We start from the raw sequence: 20,067 nt of genomic DNA on the forward strand, positions 1-20,067 counted from the left end.
GCATGTACCAATTATTATTTCAAAGACATGCCTAAGTGAAGCACCAACACAGTAGTCACCCACCTTAGTATGGTACAGCAAGAATACTGATTTTTCTTGCAATTATGAATACCAGCATTGGAATTCAATACTGGGCACAAAAAGAGCAATATTTGCTACCAGATGGTCCAATTATGCTGCCTTTGAACACTGCCTTCCCTATTGTTGTTCTAACTTGATCCAGAAATAGCTGATATGTGGTCATCACTCTAACATGGACCTGGTTACAATGGCAATCAACATAATAATTGCTTTTATCAGCAACTTATCATATTTGAACTAAGCTGTACAAATCACTATCCATGAAAAAACCTATTTTGAAAAATATCTCCACACAAAATATGTATACTGGTACAGTTATTCACTGAAACAATTATCTGATCATCAGTGTTTCCAACACTGATTTCAATCAGTTTATTTGTACTAACATGTACAACCAATATCCATGACAAACCTGACTTGCAAGATATTTTTAATATATGTGTACACCAACATAATCCAATAAAACCCAATCAAGTAGTTAACAAAGGCTGGCTCAGGTAACAAGGAGTTCATGTGTACTTACAACTTTTTCAACAAATACAAAACCATTCAGAAATAAACCTATGTTATATTATTATAATGGGATGAATTTGATGGAGACAAAATAATATTTTAATTTTTATGAATATGAATGTTAGTTAATTATTAAAGTGGACAATTATAGAACAATTATTAATCCCTATATTTTTGACAAGAGTTTGGTAATTGTTTGTAACGTAAAACATGGATTAAAATGAGTCAACATCTGGAACCAATGTTTCAAATGTGAAAATTGTTGTATAACAGATTTCAAATGTAGAGACACTTGCATAATGTTGATGAACCTAAAAGATTGTTTTATAACAGACTTCAAATGTAAGAAAGTTTTGCATAATGCAATTGAAACCCATTGTAGCAATATACAAGATCATACATAACAGGGGTTAGAGTACTAGATCTAATAAAGGAAATCAAATAAAGTTGAAAAAACAATCAAAGTTTAAACATTTCATAATTAAATGTTACGATTTTGTAGGCCATTTCAATGATCAACATGTTTGTTAAAGCTACCAGATCCATAGGCAACCATTTAGTATAAAAAGAGAATCAGATTTTGTATTGGGCAGATTTGGCTAGCATATACATCGGGTACACTTGATTTTTTTATCACGGGGCAGGCCCGTAAGGGTCTGGCTGACCCCCGTAGTTTTAATAATTAGACTTCAATAATTTACAACCTCATAAGTTACTGAATATATCAATTCTTATTAATGAGAATATTGGAATTAGCAGAATAAAATCTCAATGACCGCTTCATCAGACTTGTGTATGCTTTGTCATCCCATTGAATTATGTTCCATGTTTTCCTTCTTGAGATGGGTCCAGTAAAAGGATCTGTTCTCAATGACCCACAGAATAAACAGAAACTTAATGAAATAATGGAACAATTGATCTTTATGCTTTTTTTAGTAACTTCTCAATTGAGTATTTGCAGGTCTTGATATTTTTCCACTTTGCTGATTGAAAGGCACGAAAATTCCCAATTTAAAGGGTATGGGACAAGATCCAATGAAAGGCCAAAAAAATTACTAAAGTTACCAATAAAATAAACATAAACAAAGGCTGTTTGTAAAACATGCATGCCCCCCATATGGACTGTCATTTGTAGTGGCAGCCATTGTGTAGATACGTTGTTTTGCACTGTGACCTTGACCTTTGACCTAGTGACCTGAAAATCAATAGGGGTCATCTGCGAGTCATGATCAATGTACCTAAGAAGTTTCATGATCCTAGGCGTAAGCTTTCTTGTGTAATCATCCGGAAACCATTTTACTGTGTCAAGTCACCTTGACCTTTTACCTGGTGACCTGAAAGTCAATAGGGGTCATCTGTGAGTAATGATCAATGTACCTATGAAGTTTTATGATCCTAAGCGTAAGCATTCTTGAGTTATCATCCGGAAACCATTTTTTAAGTTGAGTCACTGTGACCTTGACCTTTGACCTAGTGACCTGAAAATCATTAGGGTTCATCTGCCAGTCATTATCAATGTACCTATGAAGTTTCATGATCCTAGTCATAAGCGTTCTTGAGTTATCATCCGGAAACCATTTTACCATTTCGGGTCACCGTGACTTTGACCTTTGACCTAGTGATCTATCTGCGAGTCGTGATCAATGTACCTATGAAGTTTCATGATCCAAGGCATAAGCGTTCTTGAGTTATCATCCGGAAACCATTAAACTATTTCGGGTCACCGTGACCTTGACCTTTGACCTAGTGACCTCAAAATCATTAGGGGTCATTTGCGAGTCATGATCAATGTACCTATGAAGTTTCATGATCCTAGGCCTAAGCGTTCTTGAGTTAATATCCGGAAACCATCTGGTGGACGGACGGACATACGGACGGACCAACATGAGCAAAACAATATACCCCCTTTTCTTCAAGGGGGGCATAAAAACAGCAGTAAAATATTGGAACTTTAAATTTGCAAGGATTAGAAATTTAACTTGCAACAAGATATGTGTTTGTTGCCTTTTGCGCCACTTTGAAGCTATATATTTGACCTTTGACCTTGAAGGATGACCTTGACCTTTTAACCACTCAAAATGTGCAGCTCCATGAGATACACATGCATGCCAAATATCAAGTTGCTATCTTCAATATTGCAAAAGTTATTGCAAATGTTAAAGTTGGCACAACAAACAAACACAAAAACAAACCAACAGACTGGGCAAAAAAATATGTCCCCCACTATAGTAGTGGGGGACATAAAAAAAGAGATTTTGGTTAACTATTTCCAAAAACAATCAAAATAATTTTGTATAAGTCAACTCTAGAAAACGTTATGAGGTTTAAAGGGGCATATAAAATATAGACAAAAATAGTGGGATGCAAACGGTATCCAGACACTTGCTCCCACAGACAATCAATCGCTCATACGCTAATTTTGACAAGGCAGACATTCGGGTTTTCAAAACAACCTAGGAGCGAACATCCGCCTTGTCAAAATAAGCGTAGGAAAGATTGTCTGTAGGAGCAATTGTCCTGAATGTAATTCAAACAAGTCTGGATGATTGGCACATTTCAATGAGAATTCAACAACACAACAACACTGTTATCTATACTATGAATGCATATATCGGTACCTTATGTCCTTCTTTACACAAGAGGGCCTGAAAGGCCCAAAGTCGCTCACCTGAGATAACAAGATATTATTGGGACAAATCTTCTGACCAAGCTTCACGAAGATCGGAAAATGTGGCCTCTAGAGTGTTAACAAAGTTTTACTATAGCCATATCAGGAAAAATGCCCTACCCCTGGCAGCCATGTTTTTGAAACAACCAGCATCATTTTTGAACTCGTTCAAAGATATTATCGGGATAAATCTTCTGACCAAGTTTCATGACGATCGGACAGTAAATGTGGCCTCTAGAGTGTTAACAAGATTTTACTATAACCATATAAGGAAAAATGCCCCACTCCTTGGAAGCAATTTTTTTCAAGCAAACATAATTATTTTCGAACTCATCCAAGATATCATTGAGACCAATCTTCTGACCAAATTTCATGAAGATTGGACACTAAATGTGGCCTCTAGAGTGTTAACAAGGTTTTACTATAGCCATATATTGCCATATAAGGAAAAATGCCCAGCCCCTTGTGGCCATGTTTTTAAAGCAACCAAAACCATTTTCGAACTCATCCAAGATATCATTGGGACAAATCTTCTGACCAAGTTTCATGATGATCGGAAAATGAATGTGACCTCTAGAGTGTTAACAAGGTTTTACTATTGCCATATAAGGAAAATAGCCCCGCACCCGTGGTGGCCATGTTTTTCAACCAACCGGCATCATTTTTGAACTCCTCCAAGATATTATTAGGATGAATCTTCTGACCAAGTTTCATGAAGATTGGACTATAAATGTGGCCTCTAGAGTGTTAACAAGATTTTACTATAGCCTTATATAGCCATATAAGGAAAAATGCCCCGCCCCTTGGCGGCCATGTTTTTCATGCAAACGTAACCATTTTCAAACTCATCCAAGATATTATAAAGACAAATCTTCTGACCATATTTCATCAAGATTGGACAATAAATGTGGCCTCTAGAGTGTTAACAAGGTTTTACCATAGCCATATAAGGAAAAATGCCCCGCCCCCTGGCGGCCATGTTTTTCAACCAACCGGCATCATTTTCAAACTCATCCAAGCTAATATTGGAATGAATCTTCTGACCAAGTTTCATTAAGATTGGACAATAAATGTGGCCTCAAGAGTGTTAACAAGATTTTACTATAGCCATATAAGGAAAAATGCCCCGCCCCTTGGCAGCCATGTTTTTCAAGAAAAGGTTACCATTTTTCAACTTATTCAAGATATCAGTGGGACAAATCTTCTGAGCAAGTTTCATGAAGATCAGAAAATAAATGTGGCCTCTAGAGTGTTAACAAGGCTTTACTACAGCCATATAAGGAGAAATGTTTTTCAACCAACCAGCATCATTTTCGAACTCGTCCAAGGTATTATTAGGATAAATCTTCTGACCAAGTTTCAAGACGATCAGACAATAAATGTGGCCTCTAGAGTGTTAACAAGATTTTACTATTGCCATATATAGCCATATAAGGAAAAATGCCACGACCCTTGGCAGCCATGTTTTTCAAGCAAACGTTACCATTTTCGAACTCATCCAAGATATCATTGAGACCAATCTTCTGACCAAATAACATGAAGATTGGACAATAAATGTGGCCTCTAGAGAGTTAACAAGTCAAATGTTGACGCCGCACAACGCACGACGGACAAAAGGCGATCACAAAAGCTCACCATGAGCACATTGCTAATGTGAGCTAATAACAAGAGGGCCATGATGGCCCTGAATCGCTCCACTGCTGAAAAAAGTTTGAAACAAATATTCTCTATATGTGCAAATACTTAAATATAGGCCCTATTTAAGCACATGTACACTTGTGTGACCCCCTGGGCTTGGTCAAATTTAACCCCAGGGGCATAATTTGAGCAAACTTTGTAGAGGACTACTATATCTCACTACATGTACATACAAAATATGGTAGCCCTAGGTCCTTGAGTTAAGGACAAGAATATTTTTAAAGTTTTCACAAAATAAGCAAGATATAAGCGTATATAATGTTCAATTTTGTGACCCGCGGGTCAGGGTCAAATTTGACCCAAAGGGAATAATTTGAACAAACTTGGTAGAGGACTATAAAATGATACTGCATAACAAATTTGGTAACCATGGTCTTAATTGTTTTCGACAAGAAGATTTTTTTTAAAGATTTCACAAAATAGGCGCTTTATAAGCGTTTATTCAATTTTGTGACCCCCGGGCAGTTTCAAATTTGACCCCAGGGGCCTAATTTGAACAAACTAAGAAGAGAACTATTACATGTCACTTCATACCAAATTTGGTAGCCCTATGCCATACAGTTATGGACAAGAAAATGTTGAAAGTTTTCAAAAAATAGGCCTTATATAAGCATAATTATGTTCAATTTTGTGACCATCGGGGCAGGGTCAAACTTGACCCCAGGGGAATAATTTGAAAAAACTTGGTAGAAGACTATAAGATGTCACTACATACTAAATTTGGTAGCCCTAGGCCCAATGGTTATGGACAAGTAAATTTTGAAAAATTTCACAAAATAGACCCTATATAAGCATATGTTCAATTTTGTTACCCCCAGGGCAGGGTCAAATTTGACACCAGGGGCATAATTTGAAGAAATTTGGAAGAGGACTATTAGATGTCTCTACATACCAAATTTATTAGCCCTAGGCCCAATGGTTATGGACGAGAACATTTTGAAAGTTTTCACAAAAAAGGCCTTATATAAGCATATGTTCAATTTTGTGACCCCCTAGGCAGGGTCAAATTTGACCCCATGGGCATAATTTGAAGAAATTTGGTAGAGGACTATTAGATGTCTCTACATACGAAATTTGATAGCCCTAAGCCCAATGGTTATGGACGCTAAGATTTTTAAAGTTTTCACAAAATAGGCCTTATATAAGCATATGTTCAATTTTGTGACCCCTGAGGCAGGGTCAAATTTGACCCCAGGGGCATAATTTGAAGAAATTTGGTAGAGGACTTTTAGATGTCTCTACATACCAAATTTGATAGACCTAGACCTAATGGTTATGGACAGGAAGATTTTGAAAGTTTTCACAAAATAGTCCTTTTATAAGCATATGTTCAACATTGTTACCCCTGGGGCAGGGTCAAATTTGACCCCATGGGCATAATTTGAAGAAATTTGGTAGAGGACTATTAGGTGTCTCTACATACCAAATTTGATAGCCCTAGACCCAATGGTTATGGATAAGAAAATTTTGAAAGTTTTCACAAAATAGGCCTTATATAAGCATTTGTTCAATTTTGTGACCCCCAGGGCAGGGTCAAATTTGACCCCAGGGGCATAATTTGAAGAAATTTGTTAGAGGACTATTTGTTGTCTCTACATACCAAATTTGATAGCCCTAGGCCCAAAGGTTATGGATGAGAAAATTGTGAAAGTTTTCACAAAATAGGCCTTATATAAGCATATGTTCAATTTTTTTACCCTCGGGGCAGGGTCAAATTTGACCTCAGGGGCATAATTTGAAGAAATTTGGTAGAGGACTATTAGATGTCTCTACATTACAAATTTGATAGCCCTAGGCTGAATGGTTATGGACGAGAGAATTTTGAAAGTTTTCACAAAATAGGCCTTATATAAGCATATGCAGTGTTCATTCTAGACCGCGCGATTGCGCGATTTGCGCTATTTTTTCAAAGATCGCGCACATCTGCAGCATGTGTGCGAGAAAATTCGCGCACTCGATATCCGTTACGGGTTTTTTAAACTGTTAAATTCTGCTTCGCGTATTTATTGAGAAAAACACCGGAAATCAAAGGGAATTAACTCTTCGATTCACGGGTTAATAAACTTTAAAGAATTTTTGTTTAAAATGATACTTGGGTTAATTAAAAAATAAGAAATTTCGTTTAAAAAATAAAGGGATGCGACTCGTGAATGATTAAGGAAGAAAAGCAGACGATTGTTTTTGTATATGTCATATATCATGTCGAAGAAGCGGATAACAGATTTTTTTACAAAACCGGCAAGGAAGGAGGTTGGTGTCGATTCCCAATCCATTACGCCAGAATCCGAAACAAATGAGAAACAAAACAGCGAATCCGAGCCTAGTTCGTCGAAAAAATTAAAACTATCCCATTTCCGAAGTTCATGGAAAAATGACTGGCCCTGGCTAACTCAAAATGAAAAGGGTGAAATGCTTTGCAGTTTCTGCATTGAAAACAAACTTTCTAACACATTCACCACTGGTTGCACGAATTTCCGAACATCAACGCTGGCAAGACACGTCGATACGTCGTTTTTATTTAAGTCAGCAATATACTATGGAAAGTGCAGTTATATTTAACAGCAGTTACAATGGTATTTCACTGACTTGACTGTTTTAAGTAATGTAGAAGTTAAAACAAATAAACATTAAAACGAAAATGAAAACATATAAATGGTACTTGATCAATTCCCCCCCATTTGTGAAAAATCCCCCCTATTTTTCAAAGTACGGGGGAAATTCCCCCCTACTTTTCGATTTCTAGAATGAACACTGCATATGTTTAATTTTGTGACCCCCCCGGGCAGGGTCAAATTTGACCCCAGGGGCATAATTTGAAGAAATTTGGTAGAGGACTATTAGATGTCTCTACATACCAAATTTGAAAGCCCTAGGCCTAATGGTTATGGAAGAGAAGATTTTGAAAGTTTTAACAAAATAAGACTTATATAAGCAAATTTTTATTTTTGTGACCCCCAAGGCAGGGTCAAATTACCCCAGGGGCAAAATTTGAACAAATTTGAAAGAGGTTCACCCCAGGAACTTTCCTGAGAAATTTCATCAAAATTGGACCAGTAGTTAAGGAGAAGATGTTTTAAGGAAAACTTAACGCACGCACGACGGACACAGGACCATGACATAAGCCCCGCTGGCCTCTGGCCAGTGGAGCTAAAAATGTGTACACCATTTTGTTCATATTATTTTTGTTGCATAATACCCTCCCACACCTTAGTTATGTGTTTGATTGGCCTTTGTTTGAGAGCATACCAATTAGGCCTAAATTAAAATTAAGTTTGTTTGCCCTTTACCGACCGACCCACTTTTTACCCCCCGACCCAAAAAATTGCATTGCGATTTCTGAAAACGTATTTTTTTTTATTTTTGTTTTTTTTGCCGATCATAAAAGAGCCGACTGCAATATTTATTCGTGCGCATTTATATCCCTGTCCATTATTATCGCCCCTGACCGATCTAGGTCGCTCCGATGGTTGGAATTTCATATGCCCCAGAATAGACAGTAATGCAAGCGTCTATAACCAGCATCGCGATCGGCGGTGTTCCGTCAAAATGGCCAAACGACATCATCCTTAACTATTGGTTCGCGAAAGAAGTCGGAAAGAAGAAATAACGATGCTCAGCGAGGACAAATGACTTTCGAATTTACAACGGACATCATATAATTAGTATGGATTAATGAAAAGTACGATGGAGCATATGTTTTAGATACAAATAAAACTCTTTTTTTTTGGAAATGTATGAACTGAATGTCACAGAACAAGTGTTTGAAAATTGGAATGCAGTCTACTCGCAAAGAAAAATACATCTTACAGTTACAGGATTATCGTTCCAAAATGCAAAATAAAAAATAAACATGATTTGATTTATATGCAAGTGGATCTGTGTTTAATCAGATTCATGTGCATATACTGCTTTAATATGTTTGCCACTCTAAACAGTTTACTGTAATGGCATGTTAGTGAAATGGATATGTAAAGGTAAACTTATTTAATATATTAATGTCTCTTAGCTAAATACATTGACAACACTCAAGTATATATGTTTAAAGCGTTAATATATCCACAAACTAAAACTAACACCCTTAATTTATTTCCCCAAATCAAGTTTTCATGCTTATTTTAGTTGCAATAATACAACTCCCAGCTATTGACCCTCTGAGCTGTAAATATGTACTCATAAAAGCTCAGAGCATTCAAGAAGAACCAATGCTAATGTTCAGTTTGCCCTTTTATGAATTTACTTTGCCATGCCGAGACTATGCACTAACCAGTCAAACACTTAAAATTGAGGCCTGTAAAAATTTCAACTGGCCTGTGAATTGTTTCTCCTGGTAGGCAAGTCTGGCCTGCAAAATGTGACGGTCTTTCGCCATGTCTGAATTTTTCCATATAAGGCTTTGGGCTGTCTTTCTACAATCCTTCAATGCTTGTTGCATGCTAATTAAGCCCAATTTAAAGGAAAGGTTTAAGTTAAAAATAAATGGCAGTTAAAAAATGACAAATGCATTTGAGCAATTAACATCATATAATGAACACATGTTTGATGTAATAACACACAGGCATGCATTTGATATTTATATATGCAAGAAACAGCAAACAAGATAATGTTAAGCTACAAAGGGCTTCGTACACTGCAACAGTGCTTTAATAACAGTGTTTTAAATATTCATAGACTATTAGTGTATTAACAAGATGTGTTTGTGAAACACAATGTCCCCCTATATGATGTTTGACCTTGTAGAATGACCTTGACCTTGACCATTCACCATTCAATGAGATGCACATGCATTTCAAATATAAAATTGCTAGCTTCAATATTGCAGAAGTGACATTACATGAGCAATTTTGACCCATATATTTGACCTTGAAGGATGACCTTGACCTTTCACCACTAAAAATGTGCAGCTCCATGAGATACACATGCATGCCAAATATCAAGTTGCTATCTTCAATATTGCAAAAGTATTCATAAAATTAGCGATTTGGGCCACATATATTTGACCTCTGACCTTGAAGGATGACCTTGACCTTTCACCACTAAAAATGTGCAGCTCCATGAGATACACATGCATGCCAAATATCAAGTTGCTATCTTCAATATTGCAAAAGTATTCATAAAATTAGCGATTTGGGCCACATATATTTGACCTCTGACCTTGAAGGATGACCTTGACCTTTCACCACTAAAAATGTGCAGCTCCATGAGATACACATGCATGCCAAATATCAAGTTGCTTTCTTCAATATTGCAAAAGTACTCATAAAATGAGCGATTTTGGCCACATATATTTGACAGCTGACCTTGAAGGATGACCTTGACCTTGACCTTTCACCACTCAAATTGTGCAGCTCCATGAGATACACATGCATCCCAAATATCAAGTTGCTATCTTGAATATTAAAAATACTGCAAAAGTGTACATTAAATGAGCCGTTTTGACCCATATATTTGACCTTTGACCTTGAAGGATGACCTTGACCTTTCACCACGCAAAATGTGCAGCTCCATGAGATACACATGCATGCCAAATATCAAGTATCTATCTTCAATATTGCAAAAGTTATGGCAAAATGTTAAAGTTGGAGCAAACAAACAAACAAACAAACAAACCAACCAACAGACAGGGCAAAAACAATATGTCCCCCACTATAGTGGTGGGGGACATACAAATTTCATGGTGTGCCCTTATGTTTTCAAAAACAATGATTAAATGGCGTGGCCTTATCACAAGTCATTAATTTAGTTACCTAGCCAACTTCTGCATGTACTGTCAAGCAGATAGGCCAAAATGTCATTTATTAGTTGCACTCCTTCGGATATTTATAGGAAGTTGATGTTCAATGGAGCAGCTGTGTCAAATTGCCTGGAGTTAACCCTGATGTGTTAATATACAATTGAATGTGCATATGAATTACAGATTTTAAACTCTAGGTTAAATGTTACCTGCAGGAATCCCACCCTGACCAATTTTTGCCTTCGCCATTCCCCAGACATTAATTGCCTTAAAATTAGTAAATAACCTGCCCCCCCCCCCGGCCATACACAATATAAATTTTCATCACAAACAAGAGGGCCATGATGGCCCTGAATCGCTCACCTGACTCATTAAGATCAGATGAAAACTATGACCTCTATTGTCTACACAATGTTTTTCTATGATTTGACCTAGTGACCTAGTTCCTGACTCTAGATGACCCAAATACAATCCCAATCCAGATTTCATCAAGATAAACATTCTGACCACAGTTCATAAATATTGGATGAAAACTGTGACCTCTATTGTCAACACAAGGTTTTTCTATTTATTTGACCTAGATTTTTACCCCAGATGACCCAAATACAATCCCACCCAGATTTCATCAAGAAATCTGACAAAATTTCATAAAGGTTGGATGAAAACTGTGATCTCTAATGTCTACACAAGGGTTTTCAATTATTTAACCTAGTGACCTAGTTTTTGACCCCAGATGACCCAAATAAAATCACAACCCAGATTTCATCAAGATAAACATTCTGACCAAATCTCATAAAGATTGGATGAAAACTGTGACCTCTATTGTCAACAGAAGGTTGTTCTATTATTTGACCTAGTGACCTTGTTTTTGACCCCAGATGACCCAAATACAATCCCAAACCGGATTTCATCAAGATAAACATTTTGACCAAATTTCATCAAGATTGGATGCAAACTGTGACCTCTACTGTCTACACAAACAAATTGTTGACGGACGGACGCACGGACACACGCAGGCACGCACAACGGACGCCGGATATCACACGATCACATAAGCTCACCGTGTCACTTCATGACAGGTGACCTAAAAATATGTGTCGGGGATAAACATGAACAGTTGTGGTTAAAATCCCATAGAAACAAGGGCTGTTTGTAAAACATGCATGCCCCCCTATATGGGCTATAAGTTGTAGTAGCAGCCATTGTGTGAATACCTTTTTTGTCACTGTGAATGGTGGTGGTGGTGTAGTAGTAGTAGTAGTAGTAGTAGTTATAGTAGTAGTAGTAGTAGTAGTAGTAGTAGTAGTAGTAGTAGTAGTAGTAGTAGTTATAGTAGTTGTAGTAGTAGTAGTAGTAGTAGTAGTAGTAGTAGTAGTAGTAGTAGTAGTAGTAGTAGAAGTAGTAGTAGTAGTAGTAGTAGTAGTAGTAGTAGAAGTAGTAGTAGAAGTAGTAGTAGTAGTAGTAGTAGTAGTAGTAGTAGTAGTAGTAGGTAGTAGTAGTGGTAGTAGTAGTAGTAGTAGTAGTGGTAAAAGTAGTAGTAGTAGTGGCAGTAGTAGTAGAAGTAGTAATAGTAGACGTGGTGGTGGTGGTGGTGGTGGTGGTAGTAGTAGTACTAGTAGTAGTAGTACTACTAGTAGTAGTAGTAGTAGTAGTAGTAGTAGTAGTAGTAGTAGTAGTAGTAGTAGTAGTAGTAGTAGTAGTAGTAGTAGTAGTAGTAGTGGTAGTAGTAGTAGAAGTAGTAGTAGTAGTAGTAGTAGTAGAAGTAGTAGTAGTAGTAGTAGTAGTAGTAGTAGTAGTAGTAGTAGTAGTAGTAGAAGTAGTAGTAGTAGTAGCAGTAGCAGTAGCAGCATTACAAGACCAATACTTAAGAATGATCAAATGGGAAAAGGTAACAAAGCACCGGCAGTAAATATGGGGCTCATTTACAGGTCAGATTTGGAATCTCTGCTGTAAAATGAGATTTTTAATGAATTAAAGGGAGGCAAATCTGTAATAAAAAAACATGCATAAACCGTAGTTGTTTCCCTTGTTTGAACCATGCTAAATCCTTACAAGTTTGGAAAGAATTGGATGAATAATTTGGACTTTATTGCATAAACACCATTTTCTCAATTCAAGGGGAGGTAATTCTGTACTTCATGGACCAATAATGCTCATTTTTTGTAGGGTTCGTGTCCTCATTGATATAAAGACACTGTGCAAATTTGGAAAGGATCGGACAAAAAATGTGGAAGTTTTTTGAACGTTTTCACAAAATAGGCAAAAACGAATAAACATGCAAAGTTCAACGAGCTCCTGCGGCCATGTTTTTTGACGAATCAAATTTCTTTGAACAACTTTTTCAGGGGAGCCTTCAAAGGTCATCCCTGTGAAATTTTTTGAAAATCTGATGAGCAGTTTCTGACAAGAAGATTTTTTAAGGTTTTTACCATATATGGTCATGGCGGCCATCTTGGTTATGTGATCAAATTTTTTTTAACAATTCTTTTGTCCCATGACCTAGGGATGCTCCACATGAAATTTAGTTGAAATTGGCTCAATGGTTTAGTAGAAGAAGATGTTTACAAATTGTTTACAGACGGACGGACGGACGCCGGACGCTGAGTGATCACAATAGCTCACCTCGAGCTATCGCTCAGGTTAGCTAAAAATGCTTATAGGGGACAGATCATAAAAATTGAAAAGGTGTTAAATAATTTAAAAGAATGGGGCATGTACAGCTCAGAGTTCTTCCGCATAGAGGCCAAAATACAATATACAAAATATACAATATCTTATAAAATCAACATCAAATTGCATGTCTTTTGTGAAGAAGTACTCAAAACAAAAACTTAATTATACCGAAAGCAGGTAGTTATGAATTGACCATTACAGCATTGAAACAAGAGTGCCAAACTGTCAAAAGATACGCCTGTTTGAAGGTTTTGCAAAGTGCATACGATGAATTGCATATATGAAGTATGAAAAAAATACCCGTAAATAAAATGCCGACTGTCAATTTCCTCAAAATCATGGAAAGCACAAACGAAAACGGGCGAAACAAGTGTAGCATGATATCACAACTAATGGCCTTGGGTAGAAGACACAATGGTGATTGTTGTAAACGCACTAAGTAACCATGTGACCTTTTTTTTTGACCCGGCATGACCCATATTTGAGCTTGACCTAGATATCATCTAGACACAACCTCTGACCAAATTTGGTGACGATCGGATGAAAACTTCTTCAATTAGAGAGCGGACACCGTGCTAAATGCTTGCAAATTGCACTAAGTGACCCCATGACCTAGTTTTTGACCCTGTATGACCCATATTCGAAGTTGACCTAGATATTGTCTAGATACAACTTCTGACCAAGTTTGGTGAAGATTGGATGAAACTGAAAGCCAAAGTTTTAAATTAACAATTCAATCTATCTTACGGAGGTTCAGGTGACAGTTTGTTTAGACCCCTTGGTTGATTACACACGAGATATGTCTTGCCCAGGATTCGAAAGATAGTTGATGTATACATCAGCATATTTTCAAATTCGGAAAAATCAGCGTTTTCCATTGCAAAAACTTACATATTTCTTGACCAGTTGAGGTGTTTGAAACTTGGATTAATATCATTATTATGCCAACACACCTCATCCAGATTGTTGCTTTAATTTGAGCATTAAGGATAAATTAAGTATCGGTTTGTGTTAATTTATGCCAGAAAATATTTAATGTTGCTCAATTTACCTATCAAAGGGCCGCCTGGATTTCAGGCGGTAGACTTTGCATAAAAACCTCAGAACCAGTTGCATTTACAACTACCTGCGACCCAGAGGGTCAGTAGCTCAGTGCTCACACTGGCCTTCAGAAAATAATGGCCATCATTTTTTCCTTTAAAAAAAATTGCCAAAACAGACGCGGACTTTTCCGCAAAAGAGAACTGAAGGCAAAAGAAACAAGAGGGCCTGAAAGGCCCAAAGTCGCTCACCTGAGATTCAAAGGAACTGACCTTTTCTGTGCAGCCCTTGATGTCAATAGAACAAAATATTCTTACCAACTTTCATGACTAGTGAACACCCTGGCAGCCATGTTTTTCAACAGACCAGAACCATTTTCATACACATCCTAGATATCATTTAAACAAATAAACTGACAAATTTTCATGAAGATTCACAAGTCCATATAAGGAACAAGGGCTGTTTGTAAAACATGCATGCCCCCCTATATGGGCTATAAATTGTAGTAGCAGCCATTGTGTGAATACGTTTTTTGTCACTGAATACGTTTTTTGTCGGTGGTGGTGGTGGTGGTGGTGGTGGTGGTGGGTGGTGGGTGGTGGTGGTGGTGGTGGTGGTGGTGGTGGTGGTGGTGGTGGTGGTGGTGGTGGTGGTGGTGGTGGGTGGTGGTGGTGGTGGTGGTGGTGGTGGTGGTGGTGGTGGTGGTGGTGGTGGTGGTGGTGGTGGTGGTGGTGGTGGTGGTGGTGGTGGTGGAAGAAATAGTAGTAGTAGTAGTAGTAGTAAGTAGAAGTAGTAGTAGTAGTAGTAGTAGTAGTAGTAGTAGTAGTAGTAGTAGTAGTAGTAGTAGTAGTAGTAGTAGAGTAGTAGTAGTAGTTGTAGTAGAAGTAGTAGAAGTAGTAGTAGTAGTAGTTGTAGTAGTAGTAGTAGTAGTAGTATGCATTACAAAAATGCAGTTAGCCTTACATTTGGTAAAATTTAAATATATAACAAGGGAGGCAAATCTGTAACAATAAATTTAAACTTATTGCATTTGTTTCCCCTTTAGTGTATTACCTCCCCTGTCCTGCTTATATTTATATTAATCAACAAAATTAAACATTAACACAATATTTAATATACAAAATATACAAAAAAATCTCATATTCTGATAATATTTTTACTGATCCACTGTATTTTACTAAAAGGATGATGTTTCATTGGACTGATAATTATAGATTTAGGATTACATACCAGTTGCTTCAGTAATATTGTTCAGAGTGTGCCCTGTTGGCCGCGTATGCATTCTTAAATTATCATTCAAAAAACCATTTTACTATTTCGAGTCACCGTGACCTTGACCTTTGACCTAGTGACCTCAAAATCAATAGGGGTCATCTGCTAGTCATGATCAATGTACATATGAAGTTTCATGATCCTAGGCACAAGCGTTCTTGAGTTATCGTCTGACAACCACCGGGTGAACGGACAGACTGACCGACAGACCGACCGACCGACATGAGCAAAGCAATATACCCCCTCTTCTTCGAAGGGGGGCATAAAAATGCCCGCCCACTGGTGGCCATGTTATTCAAGCAACTGGAGCCATTTTCGAACTTGTCCAAAATATCATTGGGACAAATCTTCTGACAAAGTTTCATGATGATCGTACACGAAATATGGCTTCTAGAGTGTTAACAAGGTTTAACTATAGCTATATAAGGAAAAATGCCACAACCCCTTGGCGGCCATGATTTCCACCAACTGGAACCATTTTCACACTCATCCAAGACATCATTGGGACACATCATCTGACCAAGTTTCATGATGATCGGACAATAAATGTGGCCTCTAGAGTGTTAACAAAGTTTCAAAAAGCATATATATAGCCATATTAGGAAAAATGCCCCGCCCCCTAGTGGCCATGTTTTTTAAGCAACGGATACCATTTTCGAACTCATCTAAGATATCATTAGGACAATCTTCTGACAAAGTTTTATGAAGATCGGAAAATAAATGAGGCCTCTAGAGTGTTAACAAGGTTTTACTATAGCCTAATAAGGAAAAATGCCCCGCCCCATGGCAGCCATTTTTTTCAACCAACCAGCATAATTTTTTAACTCATCCAAGATATTATTGGGATGAATCTTCTGACCAAGTTTCATGAAGATCGGACAATAAATGTGGCCTCGTGGCTAGAGTGTTAACAAGATTTTACTAAAGCCATATATAGCCATATAAGGAAAAATGCCCCGCCCCTTGGCAACCATGTTTTTCAAGCAAACGTAACCATTTTCGAAATCATCCAAGATATCATTGAGACCAATCTTCTGACCAAATTTCATGAAGATTGGATGGTAAATGTGGCCTCTAGAGAGTGAACAAGGCAAATGTTGACGTCGCACAACGGACAAAGCACGACAGACGACAGACAAAAGGCCATCACAAAAGCTCACCATGAGCATGTTGTGCTCAGGTGAGCTAAAAACAAGCATAATATCAGTGTCATTTTCTTATAAAGTATCATGGCTTTACAATATAGAAATTATACTATCAAGGTTGTGGGTATGACTTAACAAACTAGACATCAGCTTCAGTTACCTGCATGTATACTTTTAAACAAGAATAATATCACTTTAAAACAAGAATTATGTCGGTGTCATTTTCTTAGAATTTATTATCATGACTTAAAGAAGACAATCAAGGTTGTTGGTGTGACTTTAACAAACCAGACATCAGCTACAGACGTACAGTTACAGGCCTTTTCTGCTTCATTTTGGGAAAACACACTGGAATTTTGGGAATTTCGTGCCATGAAAAACCCCATTTTGGGAAAAAAATTAATCCCAAAACTGGCTCAATTGGGAAAAATAATCGCATGTAAATAGTGTTTCTTATATTTCAAAGAAGCCGTTAACTGGTAAATAACGACTACTTTGATAACATATTATTAAAATTTTTCAAAATATTATAAATATGTGTGATAAGTGCAGGTTTTTTAATCTGATTTTGGGGAAAGGGCCTGGCCTTTTTTGAGGGGAAAAAAATCGCACAAAACGCCGGATTTTGGGGAAAATAAGGAAAGTCTTAAATAATCATTTAACATATTTTACTGTTTTTAAAACAAATTAAAGGCAACAGATAATTTAATAATGTAATATTTTTCTATTTTCTACACTGGATCAGGTTAACTGATATATTTAAAGGTTTAAAAAAAAAAAAAAAAAAATTTGGGAATTGGGATTTTTTTTTCAATTGGGAAAAAAATAACCAGATTTGCATTGGAAAGAAGACAATCAAGGTTGTTGGTGTGACTTTAACAAACCAGACATCAGCTACAGACGTACAGTAACAGGCCTTTTCCGCTTCATTTTGCGAAAACACACTGGAATTTTGGGAATTTCGTGCCATGAAAAACCCCATTTTGGGAAAAAAATTAATCCCAAAACTGGCTCAATTGGGAAAAATAATCGCATTTAAATAGTGTTTCTTATATTTCAAAAAAGCCGTTAACTGGTAAATAACGACTACTTTGATAACATATTATTAAAATTTTACAAAATATTATAAATATGTGTGATAAGTGTAGGTTTTTTAATCCGATTTTGGGGAAAAGGCCTGGCCTTTTTGAGGGGAAAAAAATCGCACGAAACGCCGGATTTTGGGGAAAATAGAAAGTCTTAAATAATCATTGAACATATTTTACTGTTTTTAAAACAAATTAAAGGCAACAGATAATTTACTAATGTAATATTTTTCTATTTTCTACACTGGATCAGGTTAACTGATATATTTAAAGGTTTAAAAAAAAAAAAAAAAAAAAATTTGGAATTGGGATTTTTTTTACAATTGGGAAAAAAATAACCAGATTTGCATTGGAAATGGGGCCGATATTCAGACCCGTGGCATAGGGCAGAAAAGGCCTGAGTTACATACATACAACTATACGACCCTGACTAAAAACGCTGTAGAAATCTTTGTTTCTCTATTGTAATCGCAAATTGCAATAAATGGGAATTATTTTATGTTTTTAAAAAATCTTTTTAACATAGCAACACGAGTTTCGCGACTCCATTTTGTTTGTTTAATGGTGAGGTTGATCCGCAGCCCCTATACTTATACATCAATTGCACAGATTTAAATTTAAAATCTATTCATGCTTCTAATCGATTAAAACAAGCGACAACAGTTAAACGATTTGTCCACTCAATTTTAACATTCAGTATTAAAATCAATAAGAAACGTATTTTTAAAATGTGATGAAAAATAGTGGTAATTACGGGGTTAATTAGTTGATGGCCATTAAATAATTATTTCATTAAGCAATGTTCAACGTAATCTAATTGCAGAAAAAAACAACGTGAAATACAAAACAAGCCGACAATATTCGGGGCGATTTTCAATAATGACGATTAAATAATGATTGACGAAAAAATAATGAAGATCTAACAGTTACCGATAATTGGTAAAGCACAGGGAGATTAAAGAAGTTTTCTAAAATACATCACTTCTGTCTAACATTGATTGAGAAAAACGCTCTAGGCCACGATGTCGCATAAGTTAATTGACGCATGTATCCATGTATGACTATACACAGGGTCGAGTGTGTACACAGTAATCACATTATCGATTTTTCCTGCTTGATGGCCCGATTTACACACGTTTTGCACTTGCCGGAAAACTTGTAGAGGCAATTTTTTTTTTGATGAAGTCAGATAAAATAATCGCCATTTTTTCTCGCCAATTTTAAGAAATCATAGCCAGTTGAAAAAAATAATCGCCATTGGCGATAATGTCTGGCAGCAGCGTGAGCTCTGGTAGCTGTAAAAGTGGGATTGGATGATTGTATGGTGGACGAACCAGTTATTGAACACCTAAGAAATTACGTTAAATTTCCTTAAAATTGAAACAGTTAAAATGACACAAACATTTTGTTTTAACAAATGACTCAAATGAAACAGTTCAATCATTGAATGATTTATCTGTAAAGTTTTCCAGCAAACAACCTTCAAGAATAGATAACCATATAAGGCAGTCCCGGAAATGCATACCCTGTCCCGCAGTCCCAGAAATTTGTCAAATGTCCCGGTATTCAGTAAAACCTGTATGTTCCTTATCTTAGCATGCAAATCTGTACTTGCCACTGATATTGCGTCATCTCCAAAGCAATGCCTGTCCGATTAGGCAAAAACGTTACGTGTCAAAATTGATCAATTAACGGGGGGTCCTATTATCTTGTCCATTGTCTCGTAATCACAGTCAAACAAAAGGGGTTAATTCGTTGTGAATTGGCTTGCTCAAATTTGATGGCTGTGTAGTTTTAAAGGATTACGCGATGCACATTCATGAATAAATCCAGTTTCACCCGGATTTTCGCGGTGTCAGATTCATTTACACTCATATTGCGACAAACAACACGCCTTTACGCTCAGCGCATACAATGCGCCACCCATGACAACGTCTGAATTCATCACCCGTGTTTCACGCAGTCCACATTTTAAGTGTATACAGTGACTGAAAATTAAATCAGCACTGAACTATCTCATGTTTATATACATGTGCTCTTTTCAAACACGCAAAACACGTGGCTTGTATCTAGTAACAGATGTAGAAATGTTTAATTTGTCAATTGCTTAAGCAATTTACGATGTTAATTATAATTTATTCTTCTTGTTTAAATAACGTT

At 36.7% G+C, this 20,067-nt stretch overlaps 1 protein-coding gene across 2 annotated transcripts in view; it reads right to left on the reverse strand.

Moving 5' to 3' along the window:
* The window catches only part of LOC127858938 (uncharacterized), a 49,122-nt gene that overhangs the window by 26,985 nt on the left and 2,070 nt on the right, over positions 1 to 20,067 (reverse strand). The window contains exon 1 of one of the 2 annotated variants that reach the window (XM_052396304.1): positions 64 to 274. The exons of the other annotated variant lie outside the window; for it this stretch is intronic. The gene's annotated coding sequence lies outside the window, so the exon portion shown is untranslated. Of the gene's footprint in view, positions 1 to 63; positions 275 to 20,067 lie in introns of those variants that run through there. 2 annotated transcript variants of the gene reach the window in all.

Source organism: Dreissena polymorpha, chromosome 14, assembly GCF_020536995.1.
Source record: "Dreissena polymorpha isolate Duluth1 chromosome 14, UMN_Dpol_1.0, whole genome shotgun sequence".
In the NCBI taxonomy this organism is placed as follows: Eukaryota; Metazoa; Mollusca; class Bivalvia; order Myida; family Dreissenidae; genus Dreissena; species Dreissena polymorpha.